Raw genomic sequence first — 21,196 nt, 5'->3', positions numbered from 1 at the left:
GCATTCAGCAGGGTTTAGTACACATTCAATGATTTCTGTCTAAGTGCACAAGCAGGACACCTTTACACATAGGCTAGGCCTAGGAGGAGGTCTCAGGAGAAAATTGCAGCTCAGTAAGGCTCACATCTTTGAAGTATGAGTCAAACCGAGTCAGGCCTCAGGCTGTTGCACAGGGTGGAGATATTGTCTCAACATGCATCTGACTGTTAGCCTGGAGTCCATTGTAATGCAGTATTTGCACAGACATGGGCTGAGCTTTGAGAGAACCGATCAGTTTTTTTTGGGGGGGGTGAACCAATAGCTGTGCTGGAATGAGAACAACATGGGTGTCAGTTCTGTTGGCACGGAGCGGGTGGATGAGAGTAAAGGACTGGAAAGACATGGGAAGAAGAGAGGTCATGATATAGAAAGCAGTGAAGCGTGCTACCTTGTCCTGGAGCTGCTGTGTTCGACTCGCTCTCTCTACCGCACCTGCTGTCTCTAACTCTGAATGATCGGCTATGAAAAGCCAACTGACATTTACTCCTGAGGTGCTGACCTGTGGCACCTTCTACAACCACTGTGATTATTATTATTTGACCCTGCTGGTCAAAAAGTACAGATCGGATTCCTTAGTTTCAATGTTAGAGAATAAAGGGAACACTAAAATAACACATCCTAGATCTGAATGAATGAAATATTCTTATTAAATACTTTTTTCTTTACATAGTTTTGAATGTGCTGACAACAAAATCACACAAAAATGATCAATGGAAATCAAATTTATCAACCATGGAGGTCTGGATTTGGAGTCACACTCAAAATTAAAGTGGAAAACCACACTACAGGCTGATCCAACTTTGATGTAATGTCCTTAAAACAAGTCAAAATGAGGCTCAGTAGTGTGTGTGGCCTCCACGTGCCTGTATGACCTCCCTACAACGCCTGGGCATGCTCCTGATAAGGTGCGCGATGGTCTCCTGAGGGATCTCCTCCAGACCTGGACTAAAGCATCCGCCAACTCCTGGACAGTCTGTGGTGCAACGTGGCGTTGGTGGATGGAGCGAGACATGTCCCAGATGTGCTCAATTGGATTCAGGTCTGGGGAACAGGCGGGCCAGTCCATAGCATCAATGCCTTCCTCTTGCAGGAACTGCTGACACACTCCAGCACATGAGGTCTAGCATTGTCTTGCATTAGGAGGAACCCAGGGCCAACCGCACCAGCATATGGTCTCACAAGGGTCTGAGGATCTCATCTCGGTACGTAATGGCAGTCAGGCTACCTCTGGCGAGCCCATGTAGGGCTGTGCGGCCCCCAAAGAAATGCCACCCCACACCATGACTGACCCACCGCCAAACCGGTCATGCTGGAGGATGTTGCAGGCAGCAGAACGTTCTCCACGGCGTCTCCAGACTGTCACGTCTGTCACATGTGCTCAGTGTGAACCTGCTTTCATCTGTGAAGAGCACAGGGCGCCAGTGGCAAATTTGCCAATCTTGGTGTTCTCTGGCAAATGTCAAACTTCCTGCACGGTGTTGGGCTGTAAGCACAACCCCACCTGTGGACGTCGGGCCCTCATACCACCCTCATGGAGTCTGTTTCTGACCGTTTGAGCAGACACATGCACATTTGTGGCCTGCTGGAGGTCATTTTGCAGGGCTTGGCAGTGCTCCTCCTTGCACAAAGGCGGAGGTAGCGGTCCTGCTGCTGGGTTGTTGCCCTCCTACGGCCTCTCCACGTCTCCTGATGTTACTGGCCTGTCTCCTGGTAGCGCCCCATGCTCTGGACACTACGCTGACAGACACAGCAAACCTTCTTGCCACAGCTCGCATTGATGTGCCATCCTGGATGAGCTGCACTACCTGAGCCACTTGTTGTGTGGTTGTAGACTCTGTCTCATGCTACCACTAGAGTGAAAGCACCGCCAGCATTCAAAAGTGACCAAAACATCAGCCAGGAAGCATAGGAACTGAGAAGTGGTCTGTGGTCACCACCTGCAGAACCACTCCTTTATTGGGGGTGTCTTGCTAATTGCCTATAATTTCTATCTGTTGTCTATTCCATTTGCACAACAGCATGTGAAATTTATTGTCAATCAGTGTTGCTTCCCTAAATGTTGGACAGTTTGATTTCACAGAAGTGTGATTGACTTGGAGTTGCATTGTGTTGTTTAAGTGTTCCCTTTATTTTTTTGAGCAGTGTATATATACTGAACAAAATATAAATACATGTAAAGTGTTGGTCCCATGTTTCTTGAGCTGAAATAAAAGATCCCAGAAAAAAGATCCATATGTACAAAAATATTATTACTCTCAAATTTTGTGGAAAAATGTGTTTACATCCCTGTTAGTGAAAATTTCTCCTTTGCCAAGATAATCCATCCACCTGACAGGTGTGGCATATTAAGAAGCTGATTGAACAGTGTCGTGTCTTTGGCATCATTAAATTGAAGACTTAGTTTTTATCAAAGATTCTCTGTAATTAGTATTACGCGATTAAACTGATTAATCATGTAACTGTAATTAACTAGGAAGTCGGGGCACCAAGGAAAATATTCAGATTACAAAGTTATAATTTCCTAATATAACCTTTCAGATATTTTCATATCTGATCAATTCGTCTTCTTAATTAATGAATTATTTACTTTACCTCACGTTAGTCTCATTCCAAACGTCGTAAATTGTTGGTTATCTGCATGAACCCAGTCTTCAATATGAGTCATCCATACATCAATTGTCTTAAATCATTTATTTATTACTAACTAAGTAATACACAGAAATGCATAAACAAAACAAACCAAGTAAATATGTTTACAAGAAATGATAGGAGAATGTGCCCTAGTGGGCTAAACCGGTATCGCAGCTTGGTGGACAAAAGGGGAAGTGGGGGTCAACTGAGATGAGACACTACAAAGTTGATAATTATAACAATTGAAATACTAATCCTTTGCACATGAACGCTCACTCATTCGGGAACAATTGCAATCAATATATATATTTACACACGCTCAATGTGTCGTCTTGATCGCTATTGAAAAGTTAGTTTCTGTTGGAGAGTTTCCGTCCTCTCTCTCTCTCTCTGTCGTGGTTAGAGYGGGTAGTTCAGAGTGACATTAATTCGTGTTGTTGTAGAATGAATGTTTCGGCGGTTGTCGTTCTTCGCGTTCAATGATACCGAATTCCTAGCCGCAGACTAGTAATTCATATCAAAGACTTGTTCTTATTCTGTCGGTATCCATAGTCTAAGAGTTTAACCACGTGGTATGGTTAAAAGATTCAGCAGTCTGGTCTCAAACCTTGGCCCTCTCGTTATCGAGGTAAGCTGGTCTACTGAGAATTTCTCAAAGTTGGGTTTTATTCGGAATTGCAGAAAAGCGGCTGTCCCAGGATGCCTGACCCTAACTGGGCTCATGGGCGGTCCTATGATTTAGTTAAACTCAAAAGGGAACTGGAGTTTCCTTCATTAAACAGTCCAAAATCATACTCACTCATTCATCTTATACAACAATTAGATGGTAATGTGGCCGCACCGTCTCCCATGAGCTTCCCCAAATTGTAACAAACGGACCAGTTCGTAGCTGGATTCTTCACCGATCTTTTATACCTTCTCCGGAACGTAAATGTTGTTCGGACCTCAAGTTCTGTGAGGTGGAAGAAATTCCTTTGTTCTCTATGAAAGCTCACTCTATCTCTATACTGTGTGGCCATAAGGCAGGGTCTTCCCTAGGAATTTACGACCTCACTGACCACAGCAGCCTAGTTGTAGGGGGCAGGGAGAGGCAGGGAGAGGGGGATGGGGCTTGCTGTACCCAAACAGGGCAACGTCATGACAACAGCATTATCAAAATACAGGTGCACCTTGTGTTAGGGACAATAAAAGGCCACTCTAAAATGTTCAGTTTTGTCACACAACATGCTCAGATTCATAAAGTTTTGAAGGAGCATGCAATTGGCACGCTGCCGGTGGAAAGGCTACTCTCTTTTTCTTTGCCTTGAAGTACTTGTTGAGAACCCTAGCCCACTTTTTTGAAAAGGTGGTTGTGTCGGAACCCAGCATCTCCGCAGTCTCCTCTCCATGAATTGCCATTTAGATGCTGGTCTTTATATATGCTTGGCTAGAACCGTAGTGGTGAAGGTACTTTACATCCTCGGTCAGTCGATGATCTAAGTTGTCGTTCGCAATGTTGAATCCACACTGAGTTTTGGGCTGAATTGCCAAGAAGAAGAAACTCATCACCCCTACAGTTGACCAATCACAGATGAAGGAGCGTAGACTTTGATCTTCCCATTCCCCACACATCCTGCCATTTAGATGCTGGTCTTTATATATGCTTGGCTAGAACCGTAGTGGTGAAGGTACTTTACATCCTCGGTCAGTCGATGATCTAAGTTGTCGTTCGCAATGTTGAATCCACACTGAGTTTTGGGCTGAATTGCCAAGAAGAAGAAACTCATCACCCCTACAGTTGACCAATCACAGATGAAGGAGCGTAGACTTTGGCTGGCCTTGAGAAAAAATGTTGTGTACACGAACAGCCGACAAAACCCCAGGGAACACCAAAACAAACAAATGTCATCATAATATATGCACAAACTGTTCCGAACTGTTTCGGATGGGAAGCATGCGGTCGTCTTTACCCTATGCCAAAACTGAACTTGGATCCACGTTAAGTCATCCGCATGCTTACCAGCCAAAACAGTTCGTAAGAGTTCATGCATATGATGACATTTTGTGCCGTTTTTGTTCATTTTGGACTTTTTATGCTGTTCGGGCACACAAACTATTTTCTGGAGGCAAGCCAAAGTCGGTAGCCGAAGTCTCCGACTTTTTGTCGGTGATTGGTCAACAGTACGGATTTTTCAATAAAGCCTTAATCATTCAATGAGAGACGACAAGTTTTCATGCACATTTTTTCATTGAGAAATACTGCACCAAATGATGTAAAATTGAGTGACTATGTCAATTTATGACCAGATTTCTTGCGTTATCTTAAATTAATTCAGACTATTTTGAGGAAGTGTATAATGGCGACGGTGTCTCAAAATGGACAAACAGTACTATTGTAGCCTTTTTCTTGTTTTTCAAGATAATGTCTTTTCAGGGAGTATGCGGGCATGCTTGTTCGGTTCTCCTAGTCGAGTTCGGCTAGATGCCAGCCGAACTGAAGCATGCTGACGCCTTTAGGTAGCAATAATATCCTTTGCCACCATTGTCTTACGACACGACATATGGCCCGAACCAGCCATGAATATTCAATATATTATTTTAACGTTTCTTTCCAGAAAATGTATCACTTACATGATTGTATAACTAGCAAATGAGTTTTGAAGTTGAGTGTGCAGTATTTATGTTTGACAATGAGGACCAAAATTAGCATAGGTTAGCCAGGGACAACTGGCGAAAACAAGCTTGGGACAGGATATGGCTGGGTGCACATGCGCACTAGGCTAATTCCAGGGGAGTTCAGAAATCTGCATTTTCAAAACGCAGACCATCAAAAAAATCTGCRTTTTTTAAAAACCATTTCATCTGTGTTTTTATATTGAAAGTCAAGTTTTTTGTTAGCTTTAGTAGAGTGATCAGGGCTGAGCAACTATAGCTTTTTCTTCACACAAAATACATTCGTGCAACAACAAAAAAATAGGCATAACATAAACTCGGCAAAAAAAGAAATGTCCTCTCACTGTCAACTGCGTTTATTTTCAGCAAACATGTTTAAATATTTATATGAACATAACAAGATTCAACAACTGAGACATAAACTGAACAAGTTCCACAGACATGTGACTAACAGAAATGGAGTAATGTGTCCCTGAACAAAGGGGATGTCAAAAGTAACAGTCAGTATCTGGTGTGGCCACCAGCTGCATTAAGTACTGCAGTGCATCTCCTCCTCATGGACTGCACCAGATTTGCCCGTTCTTGCTGTGAGATGTTACCCCACTCTTCCACCAAGGCACCTGCAAGTTCCCGGACATTTCTGGGGGGAATGGCCCTAGCCCTCACCCACCGATCCAACAGGTCCCAGACGTGCTCAATGGGATTGAGATCCGGGCGCTTTGCTGGCCATGGCAGAACACTGACATTCCTGTCTTGCAGGAAATCACGCACAGAATGAGCAGTATGGCTGGTGTCATTGTCATGCTGGAGGGTCATGTCAGGATGAGCCTGCAGGAAGGGTACCACATGAGGGAGGAGGATGTCTTCCCTGTAACACACAGCGTTGAGATTGCCTGCAATGACAACGTCATTAGCCTTTCCCCGACTCAAAATAGCCTTTCCCCGACTCTGAATGCAGGAGGACTTGGAGTTAGGTGTCAGCCAGACTATCTGACAGTACCTAGCCACACATTTCACAAGTTTGTCTCTGACATGGAAGGGCATGTTTTTAGCTCCTTATTCAACCGTAGTCCCTCCATATAAAGCTGTGGTTGAGCGATCTATGGTCAGCCTCTTGCTGAGCCCAGATGAGGTCCTTTGTAGCTCAGTTGGTGGAGCATGGTGCTTGTAACGCCAGGGTAATGGGTTTGATTCCCGGGACCGCCCATACGTAAAATGTATGCACTTACGACTGTAAGTTTCTTTGTAGAAAAGTGTCCTCCAAATGGCATATTTTATATATTGTTGTTTTGACCAGCCTAACCCAGGAATTTTGGAAGGTGTGCATTGCTACTGTCGTGCCCATACAGCGTTTACGCTATGGCTCCTGTGTCAGACAGACTCTAGTCAAGATAAACAAGAGCATTAGCTCTTAATCACCAGAGGAAAATGTGCTGCTCTCATCCATCACCACCCTGATTATTCATGGTGTAAACTGAATGAAACCTAACCTAGCTACTACACATGCTCTTTAACTGCCATGCTCCCCTAAGTTCACCCTAAAAGGACTTTCATGCTGCTCACAACAACTCTCTGCAGTTTTTGGGATCAGCGAGGGATAACCACTCAGTTCCGATCCAAGGACCCAGTAAGTGATGAAAACAGAAATTGCATAAGAGTGTGTGTGTGTGATCCCATCTCCTCTCTGCCTGGAGGTCTGAGCTGTTTTTAACTCCGCCTAAGGAGCAGGACGCAGCTCTGCTCCCGGTGGCCCTACAGAAGCACACATCTCCCTAAGGGAGGATATGCTGACACACACAGCCAAAGAATTGGTGCTCATAGGACTAGTTAATCTATCCTCTACTTGACAGTGTGGGAAAGTAAACCAAAGCCCCTAAAATAAAGGTTTATTTTTACAACATGATCTAGATTTGTGCTCAGTTCACCTGTCCTCCTGACAGATTCACATATTTAGTCGTTCCAATATTGACACGTTGTTCTCTGCAGATGTTCATATCCTGTCTACTGTAGGTTTCGGAACGGATGAGTCCTATTCATTTAGAATGCCACATAATGTCACAACATTAGGTTTGATAAACTGGCTATGATGAAGCCCAACAAACCAATCGATGTGTGTTGATATCTCTGTGTGCTGGAGCATGATGTTCAACAAACCACAGTCTGTCTGTCCCAGCCGAGTCGGGTTTCTGGGTGAATGACAGAGTAATGCTGGATCCATCTCCATCATTCCAATTGAGACCGATGGGAGAGAGCATTAAGTCAGAGGGGAGCCAGAGACGGAAACAGCAGGGCTCCACTCAGGCAGGCAGTGTTATACCCCTAAGGAGGTTATGTTAGAGCCATGTAGAAGGAAGAGAAGCAGAGCATTATGGACTCCGATAGACTGACTGGCTTTTACTGCTGCATTTCATGAGTGTCAAGTCCTTACTTGTTTTGAGTGTTGGGAGTTCAGGTGGCGCTTCGCACTTCATCAAACAAAGGAAAGGAGGGGTGCTCAACAACAATGAAAAATCATGAGAAGGGCTTACCAAGAAAAACTTCCAGAATGGGTAATTTAAGGTAGAAAGAAGTTGGAGCACTAAACAASAAAAAGCAGAGATTGATTTATTTTGGCTCACTTTAATCCATTGTATTGGATGCGAAGAGGTGACTGACGTTTTGATGTCAAGCTGACATCTTCTTGCTTTTTCGGTTGAGTGCTCCAAGTCCTTTCTAACTCGAATTAGTCATTTGGACGTTTTTCAAGCCCTTCTCCTTACTTGTTTATTATTTTTTGTCTTCCACATCAGTGCATGATTTATGAGAAAGTTAAAATTGCCCATGTATATCTTACAGTAGATTAGAATGAAGATGTGACTGTAAATGACTCTGCATTCCAGGTCATGCCAGGACACACAAAGGTCCGTGGAGGTTTTGAGTCTATCAGTCTGCTGTCAATCAGACCCCAGCAGTCAGCAAAGTGGACATGGCTTTAATAAAGATACCATTTAATGCTTTGCTTTTTCCTGAGGTGAATAGCTGAGTTCAGTTAGGGTTGTGGTTTTGATATGAAATGTATTAAACACTTTTGCCATCTGGTCTCAATGGATCAGTCTTTAAAAAATTTGAGAAGTTAGAGAAGCAGTAATGAGCATGCAGCCATTGCCTTTCATGGATAGKAAAGATCACAAAAGTTTGGTGTTTGCAATGGTAGTCGGTGCCAATACACCAGGTTCCAACCTCAGTTTCAGTATATTGTTATTTCTGCTTTTGAAGTCAACAACACTCACCAGTCCTGACAAGACTACTATGTCCTGGCACAGTTAGGCTAGATTGGGGATTACAGTATTAACAAATATTTTTATAATTTAACCAAGATAGTGTATTCAGACCCCTTCCCTTTTTCCACATTTGGTTACGTTACAGCCTTATTCTAAAATTGATTAAATTAATGTTTTCCCTCATCGTCAACACACCATAAAGTGACAAAGCGAAACAGGTTTTTAGAAATGTTTGCAAATGTCAAAAAAATAAATAACTGAAGTATGTTATTTACATAAGTATTCAGACCCTTTGCTTTGAGACTCGAAATTSAGCTAAGGTGAATTGTTTCCATTGATCATCCTTGAGATGTTTCTGCAATTTATTATTATTATTGWTGTTTTTTTACAAAAAAAGTCTCACCGATTTCGATTTTGTCTCATCGCTGGTCGAGTCATGCGTCCTCCGAAATATGACCCGCCAACCGTTCTTCTTAATACCTGCCCGCTTAACCCGGAAGCCAGCTGCACCAATGTGTCTGAGGAAACACCGTTCAACTGAAGACCGAGGTCCGCCTGCAGGCACCCGACCTGCCACAAGGAGTTGCTAGAGCGCGATGTGCCCCCCCGACCAAACCCTACCCTAATCCGGACGACACTGGGCCAATTGTGCGCCACCCTGTGGGACTCCCAATCATGACTGGCCAGACGGAAGCCACTCCTCAGTAAAAGGCACATGACACCCCGCTTGGAGTTTGCCAAAAGGCACTTAAAGGACTCTCAGACCATGAGAAACATCTCTGTTCTGATGAAACCAAGATTGAACTCTTTGGCCTGGATGCCAAGTGTCCCGTCTGGAGGAAACYTGGCACCATCTCTATGGTGAAGCATGGTGGTGGCAGCATCATGCTGTGGGGATGTTTTTCAGTGGAATGGACTGGGAGACTAGTCAGGATCGAGGGAAAGATGAACGGAGCAAAGTACAGAGAGATCCTTGATAAACCTGCTCCAGAGCACTCAGGACTTTAGACTGGGGCGAAGGTTCACCTTCCAACAGGACAACAACCCTAAGCACACAGCCAAGACAACGCAGGAGTGGCTTCGGGACAAGTCACTGAATGTCCTTGAGTGGCCCAGCCAGAGTCCGGACTTGAACCCGAACAAACATTTCTGGAGTGACCTAAAAATAGCTGTGCAGCAACGCTCCCCTTCCAACCTGACAGAGTTTGAGAGGATCTGCTGAGAAGAATGGGACAAACTCCCCAAATACAGCTGTGCCAATTTTGTAGCGTCATACCCAAGAAGAGTCGAGACTGTAAATGCTGCCAAAGGTGCTTCAACAAAATACTAAGTAAAGGGTCTGAATACTTACAGTGGGGAGAACAAGTATTTGATACACTGCCGATTTTGCAGGTTTTCCTACTTACAAAGCATGTAGAGGTCTGTAATTTTTATCATAGGTACAAAAATCCAGAAAATCACATTGTATGATTTTTTAAAAGTAATTAATTAGCATTTTATTGCATGACATAAGTATTTGATACATCAGAAAAGCATAACTTAATATTTGGTACAGAAACGTTTGTTTGCAATTACAGAGATCATATGTTTCCTGTAGTTCTTGACCAGGTTTGCACACACTGCAGCAGGGATTTTGACCCACTCCTCCATACAGACCTTCTCCAGATCCTTCAGGTTTCGGGGCTGTCGCTGGGCAATACGGACTTTTAGCTCCCTCCAAAGATTTTCTATTGGGTTCAGGTCTGGAGACTGGCTAGGCCACTCCAGGACCTTGAGATGCTTCTTAGCGGGAGCCACTCTAGTTGCCCTGGCTGTGTGTTTCGGGTCGTTGTCATGTTGGAAGATCCAGCCACGACCCATCTTCAATGCTCTTACTGAGGGAAGGAGGTTGTTGGCCAAGATCTCGCGATACTGGCCCATCCATCCTCCCCTCATACGGTGCAGTCATCCTGTCCCATTTGCAGAAAAGCATCCCAAAGAATGATGTTTCCACCTCCATGCTTCACGGTTGGGATGCTGTTCTTGGGGTTGTACTCATCCTTCTTCTTCCTCCAAACACGGCGAGTGGAGTTTAGACCAAAAAGCTCTATTTTTGTCTCATCAGACCAAGACCTTCTCCCATTCCTCCTCTGGATCATCCAGATGGTCATTGGCAAACTTCAGACGGGCCTGGACATGCGCTGGCTTGTGTACCTTGTGTGCGCTGCAGGATTTAAATCCATGACGGCGTAGTGTGTAACTAATGGTTTTCTTTGAGACTGTGGTCCCAGCTCTCTTCAGGTCATTGACCAGGTCCTGCCGTGTAGTTCTGGGCTGATCCCTCACCTTACTCATGATCATTGATGCCCCACGAGGTGGATCTTGCATGGAGCCCCAGACGAGGGTGATTGAACGTCATCTTGACTTCTTCCATTTTCTAATAATTGCGCCAACAGTTGTTGCCTTCTCACCAAGCTGCTTGCCTATTGTCCTGTAGCCCATCCCAGCCTTGTGCAGGTCTACAATTTTACCCTGATGTCCTTACACAGCTCTCTGGTCTTGGCCATTGTGGAGAGGTTGGAGTCTGTTTGATTGAGTGGTGGACAGGTGTCTTTTATACAGGTAACGAGTTCAAACAGGTGCAGTTAATACAGGTAATGAGTGGAGAACAGGAGGGCTTCTTAAAGAAAAACTAACAGGTCTGTGAGAGCGGAATTCTTACTGGTTGGTAGGTGATCAAATACTTATGTCATGCAATAAAATGCAAATTAATTACTTTAACAACATCATACAATGTGATTTTCTGGATTTTTGTTTTAGATTCCGTCTCTCACAGTTGAAGTGTACCTATGATAAAAATTACAGACCTCTACATGCTTTGTAAGTAGGAAAACCTGCAAAATCGGCAGTGTATCAAATACTTGTTCTCCCCACTGTATGTAAACATGATATTTCTGTTTTTTCATTTTTAATACATTTGCAAAAATTTCTATAAACCAGTTTTTGCTTTGTCATTATGAGATATTGTGTGTACTTTGATGAGGGGGAAAAAACAATTTAATCAATTTTAGAATAAGGCTGTAACGTAACAACGTGGAAAAAGTCAAGGGGTCTAAATACTTTCCGAATGCACTGTAGACCACAGCCTTTTGTTTCCAATGGGAACAAATTAGTCATAGTGGGCAGAACAAGCAAGGAGGTGGGCAGAGCCCAGCACGAGCTAGCGAGATCCTGTTGGCGCGTTCTCGCATGTATCTGCATATTTCCGTTAGGTAACGCCTTCTCTGTGAAGTGTGCGTTTGGAATAACTATATTCGCTTTTGCACTCCTAAACAATGCTGTTTTTAAAAAACTTTTGCAAAAGGTAAAGTCTACTAAACTTAGTCCACTCTGTTCAAAACATATTCTCGTTTTGGGAACAGAAAACTATTGAGATCAAATGTTTTATCAATGATACAATTTGCAGAATGTCGGCCAAACTCCATCTCGTTCCAGAGGGCTTCCTCTCACTACCATATTTGGTAGTGAGTTGAAAATCCAAACTGATGCGTCACATTTATGCATAGAGTGAAATATCTGTCAAATCAAATKTATTTATATAGCCCTTCGTACATCAGCTGATATCTCAAAGTGCTGTACAGAAACCCAGCCTAAAACCCCAAACAGCAAGCAATGCAGGTATAGAAGCACAGTGGCTAGGAAAAACTCCCTAGAAAGGCCAAAACCTAGGAAGAAACCTAGAGAGGAACCAGGCTATGAGGGGTGGCCAGTTCTCTTCTGGCTGTGCCGGGTGGAGATTATAACAGAACATGGCCAAGATGTTCAAATGTTCATAAATGACCAACATGGTCAAATAATAATAATAATCACAGTAGTGGTCGAGGGTACAGCACCTCAGGAGTAAATTGTTCTTCTATCTGTGGAATTACTCATTGAGAGGGACTGTGACTGGGTCACCATGTTGCCTAGACTAGTGTCTGTCTATTCTGAAGCTTCATTATGGAATGAAGACACCATAAGCCAATATGCTTCTTAAAAAAAGTAGTATAAGGGTGAGAAGGATGTGGCCAGGGCAATAAATTGCAATGTCTGTACTGTGAGATGCCTAAGACGGCGCTACAGGGAGACAGGACAGACAGCTGATCGTCCTCGCAGTGGCAGACCACATGTAACAACACCTGCCCAGGAACAGAACAAACCCACCGTCGCTGGACCAGACAGGACTGGCARAAAGTGCTCTTTACTGTCTTTCAAAGATAATACGTAACATACAATGTTTCTCACCAAAGGTTTTGTCTCACCAGAGGTGATGGTCGGATTTGCGTTTATCGTCGAAGGAATGAGCGTTACACCGAGGCCTGTACTCTGGAGCGGGATCGATTTGGAGGTGTAGGGTCCATCATGGCCTGGGGCGGTGTGTCACAGAATCATCCGTCTGAGCTTGTTGTCATTGCAGGCAATCTCAACGCTGTGCGTTACAGGGAAGACATCCTCCTCCCTCATGTGGTACCCTTCCTGCAGGCTCATCCTGGCCTGACCCTCTAGCATGACAATGCCACCAGCCATACTGCTCGTTCTGTGCGTGATTTCCTGCAAGACAGGAATGTCAGTGTTCAGCCATGGCCAGTGAAGCGCCCGGATCTGTTGGATCGGCGCGTGAGGGTTAGGGAATCGCGTTTGGCGGTTTTAAGCTGTGGTATGGTTTGCCAATTTGAGATGTTTTAATGCTCTGTCTGTGGGTTACTTATATGCCTTCTGTTGGTGTGTGGGTAATACAGGGTAATACCCTGCCAGGTCCTGTAATGGCCATGAATGTGTTAAGCCTTTAAAAGGCTTAGCATTAGTACATTTGAGGGTGCCTTAATCATGAGTGTGGTCACTCAATAGTCCTGGTTGGGGAGGAATGGGTGAAATCTGACAACTTGGTCACACTGGAGCAGACAGAGTCAATTACCTCACTGCAGCAACTTTCCAACCCGACTTGGACCGAAGCCAAAAACAAAGGAGGGAAGGAGTGGGCGACTTATAATTTAGAGACCAATTAGGCGTTTGCGCTGGCCCATTGCCTTCCGTAGATTCAATACTCAACAACATACAGGCATAGTTCTTCTCCAAACTTAATTATGTTGCACTGCTATTGTTTTGGCCTAACCGAAAGGCACATATTAATGAGAAAAATATAGTCCTACTTACACTGAAAACACAAGCAGAAAATCTACATTTTGTGTGTGACATTTCTCTGCTGCCTTAAAGGCACATGGTTTTCGTTTAGCTTACTCATTAAACAATCAGTGGCACTCACGTCGGTAGCCATGAAGTGCTTTGAAAGGCTGGTCATGGCTCACATCAACAGCATCCTCCCGGACACCCTATACCCACTCCAATTCGCATACCGCCACAACAGATCCACAGATGACGCAATCTCAATCGCACTCCACACTGCCCTTTCTCACCTGGACAAAAGGAACACATATGTGAGAATGATGTTCATCGACTACAGCTCAGTGTTCAACACCATAGTGGCCACGAAGCTCATCACTAAGCTAAGGACCCTGGGACTAAACACCTCCCTCTGCAACTGGATCCTGGACTTCCTGACGGGCCGCCCCCAGGTGGTAAGAGTAGGCAACAATACGTCTGCCACGCTGATCCTTAACACTGGGGCCCCTCAGGGGTGTGTACTTAGTCCCCCCTGTATTCCCTGTTCACCCTCGACTGCGTGGCCAAATACGACTTACACCATCATTAAGTTTGCTGACGACACAACAGTGGTAGGCCTGATCACCAACAACGAGACGGCCTATAGGGAGGTCAGACTGGCAGTGTGGTGCCAGGACAACTTTTCCCTCAATGTGAGCAAGACAAAGGAGCTGATCGTGGACTACAGGAAAAGGCGGACCGAACAGGCCCCCATTAACATCGACGGGGCTGTAGTGGAGCGGGTTGAGAGTTTCAAGTTCCTTGGTGTCCACATCACCAACGAACTATCATGGTCCAAACATACCAAGACAGTTGTGAAGAGAGCACGACAAAACCTTTTCCACCTCAGGAGACTGAAAAGTTTTGGCATGGGCACCCAGATCCTCAAAAGGTTCTACAGCTGCACCATCGAGAGCATCCTGACCGGTTGCATCACCGTTTGGTATGGCAACTGCTCGGCATCTGACCGTAAGGCGCTACAGAAGGTAGTGTGAACGGCCCACTACATCACTGGGGCCAAGCTTATATAATAGGCGGTGTCAGAGGAAAGCCCATAAAATTGTAAGAGACTCCAGTCACCCAAGTTATAGACTGTTTTCTCTGCTGCCGGAGCGCCAAGTCTAGGACCAAAAGGCTCCTCAACTGCTTCTACCCCCAAGCCATTAGACTGCTGAACAATTCATACAAATCACCACTGGACAATTTACATTGACCGACCCCCCCGTCTACACTTGGTGTATACGGCGCATGTGGCTAATAAAGTTTTATTTGATCAGTGGTATATTTTGAGTCTATGCAGTTTTAGTTAGTTTTCCACAATTGTTTACACACGTTTGCTGAATCTTTGGCCCATTTTCTCAAAATTGCACTGCATTCAAAACTGTTTTCTCTTTCCAATATTTGTTTTGCATCAAATGACACACGTCATATGAATAGATCTGTCTACCAACCAACACACTGATGTGCTCAACACAAAACACTACTATGAATATCCCATCAGGAAGTGTATGCCTTTTGCATTTTCAGTGTTACACTGTAGCTGGTTGTAAAATATTGTTACAGTAATGTATATCTACTCAAATATACATAAATAAACACGCACAAATGCAATACAGTAACAAAAACATGTATTTATTTCCAAAATGCAGTATTTTTGAACACTTGTTCCTGTACGCATGTCCATATCCAACAGGAGAAAACCATTCAGTCAGATAAAGGGTTTTCTGTACAAAAATAAAAAATTTAAGTGGCTCATTCTTTCAAAACTCTAAACACAAAAACACATGCAAAATGTAAGAAAAAAGACATTAGGCTGCGTCCTGCCTCCTATTTTGGTCTGGCCACAGCACCTCATCTACATCACAAGCGATGTTCTCCCTGGCTAAACAGCGGGGAAAGAATCTTCTGGAGTGACGGATCCAGACTCCGAAAGCACCCACATCAACTTCACCACATACACCTTCCATCGCCATGCCGAATAAAAACTCTTCAATTGGGTTTAGGAATGGGGAATATGATGGGAGGTATAGAACAATAAATTGTGGGTGGTTGATGAACCATTTGCAGACCAGAGCAGCCTGGTGGAMACTCACATTGTCTCAGATGACAACATACCTGGGCTGCTCTGGTCCACCCCTCTGCTCGGCTGGAATGATGATGTCGTGTGTCCAGGAATGTGATGAGAATAGCGGTGTTGTAAACATGTTGTAAACCAAGGTTGGCATGGTGATGGAGGACGCCTTGCTGGCTAACGGCTGCACACATGGTGATATTCCCTCCACGCTGTCCAGGGACATTCACTATGGCACGGTGGCCAATAATGTTCCGTCCCCTTCTTCTGGTTAGGTTGAAGCCAGCCTCATCAATGTAAATATAAACTTGCTGAATTACAGCGGCATCCAGCTCCAAGACTCTGAATCGACAATATGTGACGTAGACCTAGAGCAGTCAATATGGTGAGGCACAATACACTGGATTACAGTACTGTAATGTGTCTATACAGTGCTGATATGATAGTAGATTCACAGTGTAGTACTTACTTGCATATATTCATAGTACTGTTCTTTAACCCTCTCTGAGTTTCGCTCAAATGGCACCCTGTAGACCGGTTTCATCCGGGTTCGGTACCGCTGTAAGACAGTCCAATGAAGACAAGCCTACCTGGTGAATGTTATTGAATATTGTGTTGTCTGCAATTATGTGGTTCTAGATTTCTCGTAATCTAATGGTATTGTTTGCCACCACCATGTTCACAATAGCGTTCTCCTGTTCTGGCGTGAACAGCCGGTGTCTTCCACCATGGCCTGACCGTTTCTCAGTTCTGCAGAAGATCCACAAATATGATATGATTGGTTACAGTAAGCTATGATAATCTATTTTCTTTCAATATGAAATGACATTACTGTAACATTGGCCAACAATCACTGAGTAACATAGGCCTACTGATATGTTGGACTGCAGCATACTACAGTATACATACATACAGAGCATAGTGTAGATGGCAGGTAACTTACCAGTTCTCATTTCTGAATGTACGGATGATAGATGTAACTGTGTAGCGGCTCAGGTTGGGCTGAACTCTCTGCCCAGCCTCCCTCATACTCAATCCATGGTTGAGTACATGGTCAACTAATGTGGCCCTGATCTCATCTGAGACAACTGTCCTTCCTCGTCCTCCTCTTCCTCTCACTCTTTCACCTCTAGCTCTTGCTTCACCATTGACTTCCATTTTCCTCCAGAACAGGAGAGCTCAGCTGTGGCCTTTTATAGTGCTAAAGCTCTGATTTTCTAAGTGAACAACTCAGCAACTAGTGTTTACACCTGTGAGGAGTGGGTGTTGCCAATTGGTGTATAGAGCTTGGCATTGTGATTGGCGTTGCTGTCAGGTTTTGGCCAGGACTGTTTAGGTTTTGTTCACTAGATGTCCCCCTTGCACCTTTTTTGTACCTTTTGTTTTTCTTGCTCCAATTATTGTTTGCACCTGTAAGTCATTCCCTTGTTAGTATTTAAACCCTGTGTGTTCCTTAGTTCCTTGCTCAGTGTTTGTAAGTTAGCACCCAGCCCCAGCCCAAGCCTTGTTTTATATAGACTTTTCTCTTGTTGGATTTTCCAGAGGTTCTCTGGTTTTGTTCTTGTTTATTATTTGAGTAGTCTTTTGAGGTTTGTTTTTCCCTGCTGTTTTTTACCACTTTGTGGATTTTTCGTTGTATTTTGGAGGATATCCATTTTTCATTAAACCACCATCTCTAGTACTGCTGTGTCTGCCTCATCTTCTGGGTTCTGCCAATTATTAAGTGACTGTTTCTCGCACCGGGTCCTGACACGTTGCTTTCCAAAGGGACTTAAGAGATTTTATTTTTGAATGTTGTGCCTAATATAGAGAACTGTGTGTAGTGTTTTGCAAAAAATGTGATATAGAATTGAAAACTGAGTGTAAAGCAGGAATTGTGGYTGCAATTTTTCAGACTTGGTTTAGGGACTTGGTACATGAGTTTCAGGTTTTAAGTTCCAATTTTTGTGTGTAAACAATTAGGGAAAAACTGTAAGTATCTTTCTCTGTGTTAAACTTTTTATTGAGTTATTCTCTCCATTCATTGATTTCAGAGACAGAATGTCATTCCAGGTGCACTCTTGAGACCCAATAAACAAAACAGGTTTGTCTAGATTGAAGAAAATCAACCCAATCAATTGTTACAGCAACCTGCGAGACCTAGCCGACAGTCCTTTAAGCACCTCTGGGGACCTATCCCATCGATCTGAACTAGGTCAGACTGACACATGGATAATCAGCACTCAGAACATATGATGCAGATGCACTCAATCCAGTTGTTTCAATCATAGCAGCATCTAAAAATATACCAGTTTGGCTTATATAGCGAGGTTACACACGGACAAAGTGAGACGAGGTCACAGTATTACGTCTGGTTCGGCTGTACACTATCCTCTTTATTGATACAAGACATGGTCATTTTATTTATTGTTTTGTCTTTGTTTATTCTGGATTGGCTATGATCTCTGTTTGCTCCTGTGTTCAAGACAAATGCCCTGATTTAGTGTGTTACTTAAAAAAAAWWAAAAAAACATTTTATTGAACTGCACTGTTGGATAAGGGCTTGTGAGTAAGCATGTGACAAATAACATTTGATTTGATTTGGAACGAAGGCAGCATGTGTCTGTTGATTCCAGGCACACGTGCATACTCATAAAAAGCCAGTTGACCTCAATTGGGGAGCCATGGAAACCAGGGAATGGGGAGTGGAGAAGGGGAGCGTGTGCAGTCGCGTCTGGGATGATTTGTTTGTGAGGATGATTGCATGAGAAAGCCGGCACTAAAGTACAATACAGCCATCTTCCATTGACGTCTGAGAGAGAATGGCCAGGTGTTCTAGAGGAATAATTGTCACTAACACATTAGATGTGAATGAGATGTTAAGTGTTTACAATTTGCCATATAAATTCTCCATACTGCAAACCCATAGCAAGAATAGGTGTATATAAACATTTATCAGTTGAAGTGTGTGATAGGGGGAGGTACGCCGGTAAGAAGAAGCTGAACTATCACACACAGTAAGCTTGTTCATTTTCCCCTGGTCTGTTCATTTTTGACACTTGGGTGTGGAAATGCGGCGGAAGGGAGAGGAACGAGAGAGAACTAATTTAGTTGATGGCCATGGGGCCCTGAGGGAGTCACCCTGAGGCAGGTGACTGACGCACATGGAAATGAGAGAGAGAGGGGGAGAGGGTACAGGACAACTTCAAAATGCCTTTGTCCCATGAATCCCTCTGTCCCTCCCTGTCATCCACTACTAATGAACTTGCTGCTAGAGGCTCTGTGTGGTAAACAAGTGAGCAGATTACCTGGTCTGCTTAGTACTTCCCAGGAGTGGTTGGTATTTATTGTGATGAGTATTCTATATTTGCTCATTCTCCCTGTACAGGTTTGGTGGCTGTACTACAGTGCATTCGAAAAGTATTCAGACCCCTTGACTTTTTCCACATTTTGTTACATTACAGCCTGGTTCTAAAATGGATTAAATTGTTTTTTATTCTTATAAATCTTCACACAATACCCCATAATGACAAAGCAAAAACGGGTACTAGAAATGTTAAAAAATATATAATAATATTTATCACATTTACATATGTAGTCAGACCCTTTACTCAGTACTTTGTTGAAGCACCTTTGGCAGCGATTACAGCCTTGACTCTTCTTGGGTATGATGCTACAAGCTTGGCACACCTGTGTTTGGGGAGTTTCTCCCATTTCTTCTCTGCAGATCCTCTCAAGCTCGTGTCAGTTTAGATGAGGAGCGTCGCTGCAGCTAATTTCAGGTCTCTCCAAAGATTTTGATCAGGTTCAAGTCCGGGCTCTGGCTGGTCCACTCAAGGACATTCAGAGTAGAGGTCGACCGATTTATGATTTTTCAACGCCGATACCGACACCGATTATTGGAGGACCAAAAAAAAGCCGATACCGATTAATCAGCCGATTTTTATTTTTATTTAATTTTTTTATTTGTAATAATGACAATTACAACAATACTGAATGAACACTTTTAACTTAATATAATACATCAATAAAATCAATTTAGCCTCAAATAAATAATGAAACATGTTCAATTTGGTTTAAATAATGCAAAAACAAAGTGTCGGAGAAGAAAGTAAAAGTGCAATATGTGCCATGTAAGAAAGCTAACGTTTAAGTTCCTTGCTCAGAACATGAGAACATGTGAAAGCTGGTGGTTCCTTTTAACATGAGTCTTCAATATTCCCAGGTAAGAAGTTTTTAGGTTGTAGTTATTATAGGAATTATAGGACTATTTCTCTCTATACGATTTGTATTTCATATACCTTTGACTATTGGATGTTCTTATAGGCACTTTAGTATTGCCAGTGTAACAGTATAGCTTCCGTCCCTTCCTCGGTCCTACCTGGGCTCGAACCAGGAACACATCGACAACAGCCACCCTCGAAGCAGCGTTACCCATGCAGAGCAAAGGGAACAACTACTCCAAGTATCAGAGCGAGTGACGTTTGAAATGCTATTAGCGCGCACCCGCTAACTAGCTAGCCATTTCACATCGGTTACACCAGCCTAATCTCGGGAGTTGATAGGCTTGAAGTCATAACAGCGCAATGCTTGAAGCATTGCAAGAGCTGCTGGCAAAACGGCCTGCAGTGGCCTGCTGGAGGTCATTTTGCAGGGCTCTGGTAGTGCTCCTCCCTGCACAAAGGCAGAGGTAGCGGTCCTGCTGCTGGTTGTTGCCCTCCTACGGCTCCTCCACTTTTCCTGATGTACTGGCCTGTCTCCTGGTAGCGCTCCATGCTCTGGACACTACGCTGACAGACACAGCAAACCTTCTTGCCACAGTTCGCATTGATGTGCCATCTGGATGAGCTGCACTACTGAGCCACTTGTGTGGGTTGTAGACTCCGTCTCATGCTACACACTAGAGTGAGAGCACCGCCAGCATTCAAAAGTGACCAAAACATCAGCCAGGAAGCATAGGAACTGAGAAGTTGGTTCTGTGGTCACCACCTGCAGAATCACTCCTTTTTTGGGGGTGTCTTGCTAATTGCCTATAATTTCCACCTTTTGTCTATTCCATTTGCACAACAGCATGTGACATTTATTGTCAATCAGTGTTTCTTCCTAAGTGGACAGTTTGATTTCACAGAAGTGTGATTGACTTGGAGTTACATTGTGTTGTTTAAATGTTCCCTTTATTTTTTTGAGCAGTGTAGTATCTATAAGCTGGAAGTAGAAGCCTAAGTGTTGTCCATTAGTTTACTCCAATTAGGGGAGGGGTGGTAGGGTTAGGAGGAAACAATATAGGAACATTTTAAAGGAATTAAAAAAAACAGTACCAATCAAAAGTTTGGACACACCTACTCATTCAAGGGTTTTTCTTTATTTTGACTATTTTCTACTTTGT

At 43.7% G+C, this 21,196-nt stretch overlaps 1 protein-coding gene and 1 long non-coding RNA gene across 2 annotated transcripts in view; one reads left to right on the top strand and one right to left on the bottom strand.

Annotated features, from left to right (window-relative positions):
- The window catches only part of LOC111952550 (phosphatidylinositol 4-phosphate 5-kinase type-1 gamma-like), a 78,780-nt gene that overhangs the window by 13,483 nt on the left and 44,101 nt on the right, over positions 1–21,196 (top strand). The window lies entirely within an intron of this gene.
- On the bottom strand, positions 15,434–16,992 carry LOC111952552 (uncharacterized). The gene is made up of 3 exons (XR_002875750.2): positions 16,775–16,992; positions 16,301–16,581; positions 15,434–16,199 (listed from the first exon to the last, which is right to left on the bottom strand). It is a non-coding gene; the product is annotated as an uncharacterized lncRNA (long non-coding RNA).

This window comes from Salvelinus sp. IW2-2015, linkage group LG26 (genome assembly GCF_002910315.2).
Source record: "Salvelinus sp. IW2-2015 linkage group LG26, ASM291031v2, whole genome shotgun sequence".
Classification (NCBI taxonomy): Eukaryota; Metazoa; Chordata; class Actinopteri; order Salmoniformes; family Salmonidae; genus Salvelinus; species Salvelinus sp. IW2-2015.
Note: the sequence above shows the minus strand (reverse complement) of the source record. Positions and strands in the feature narration are given on the sequence as shown.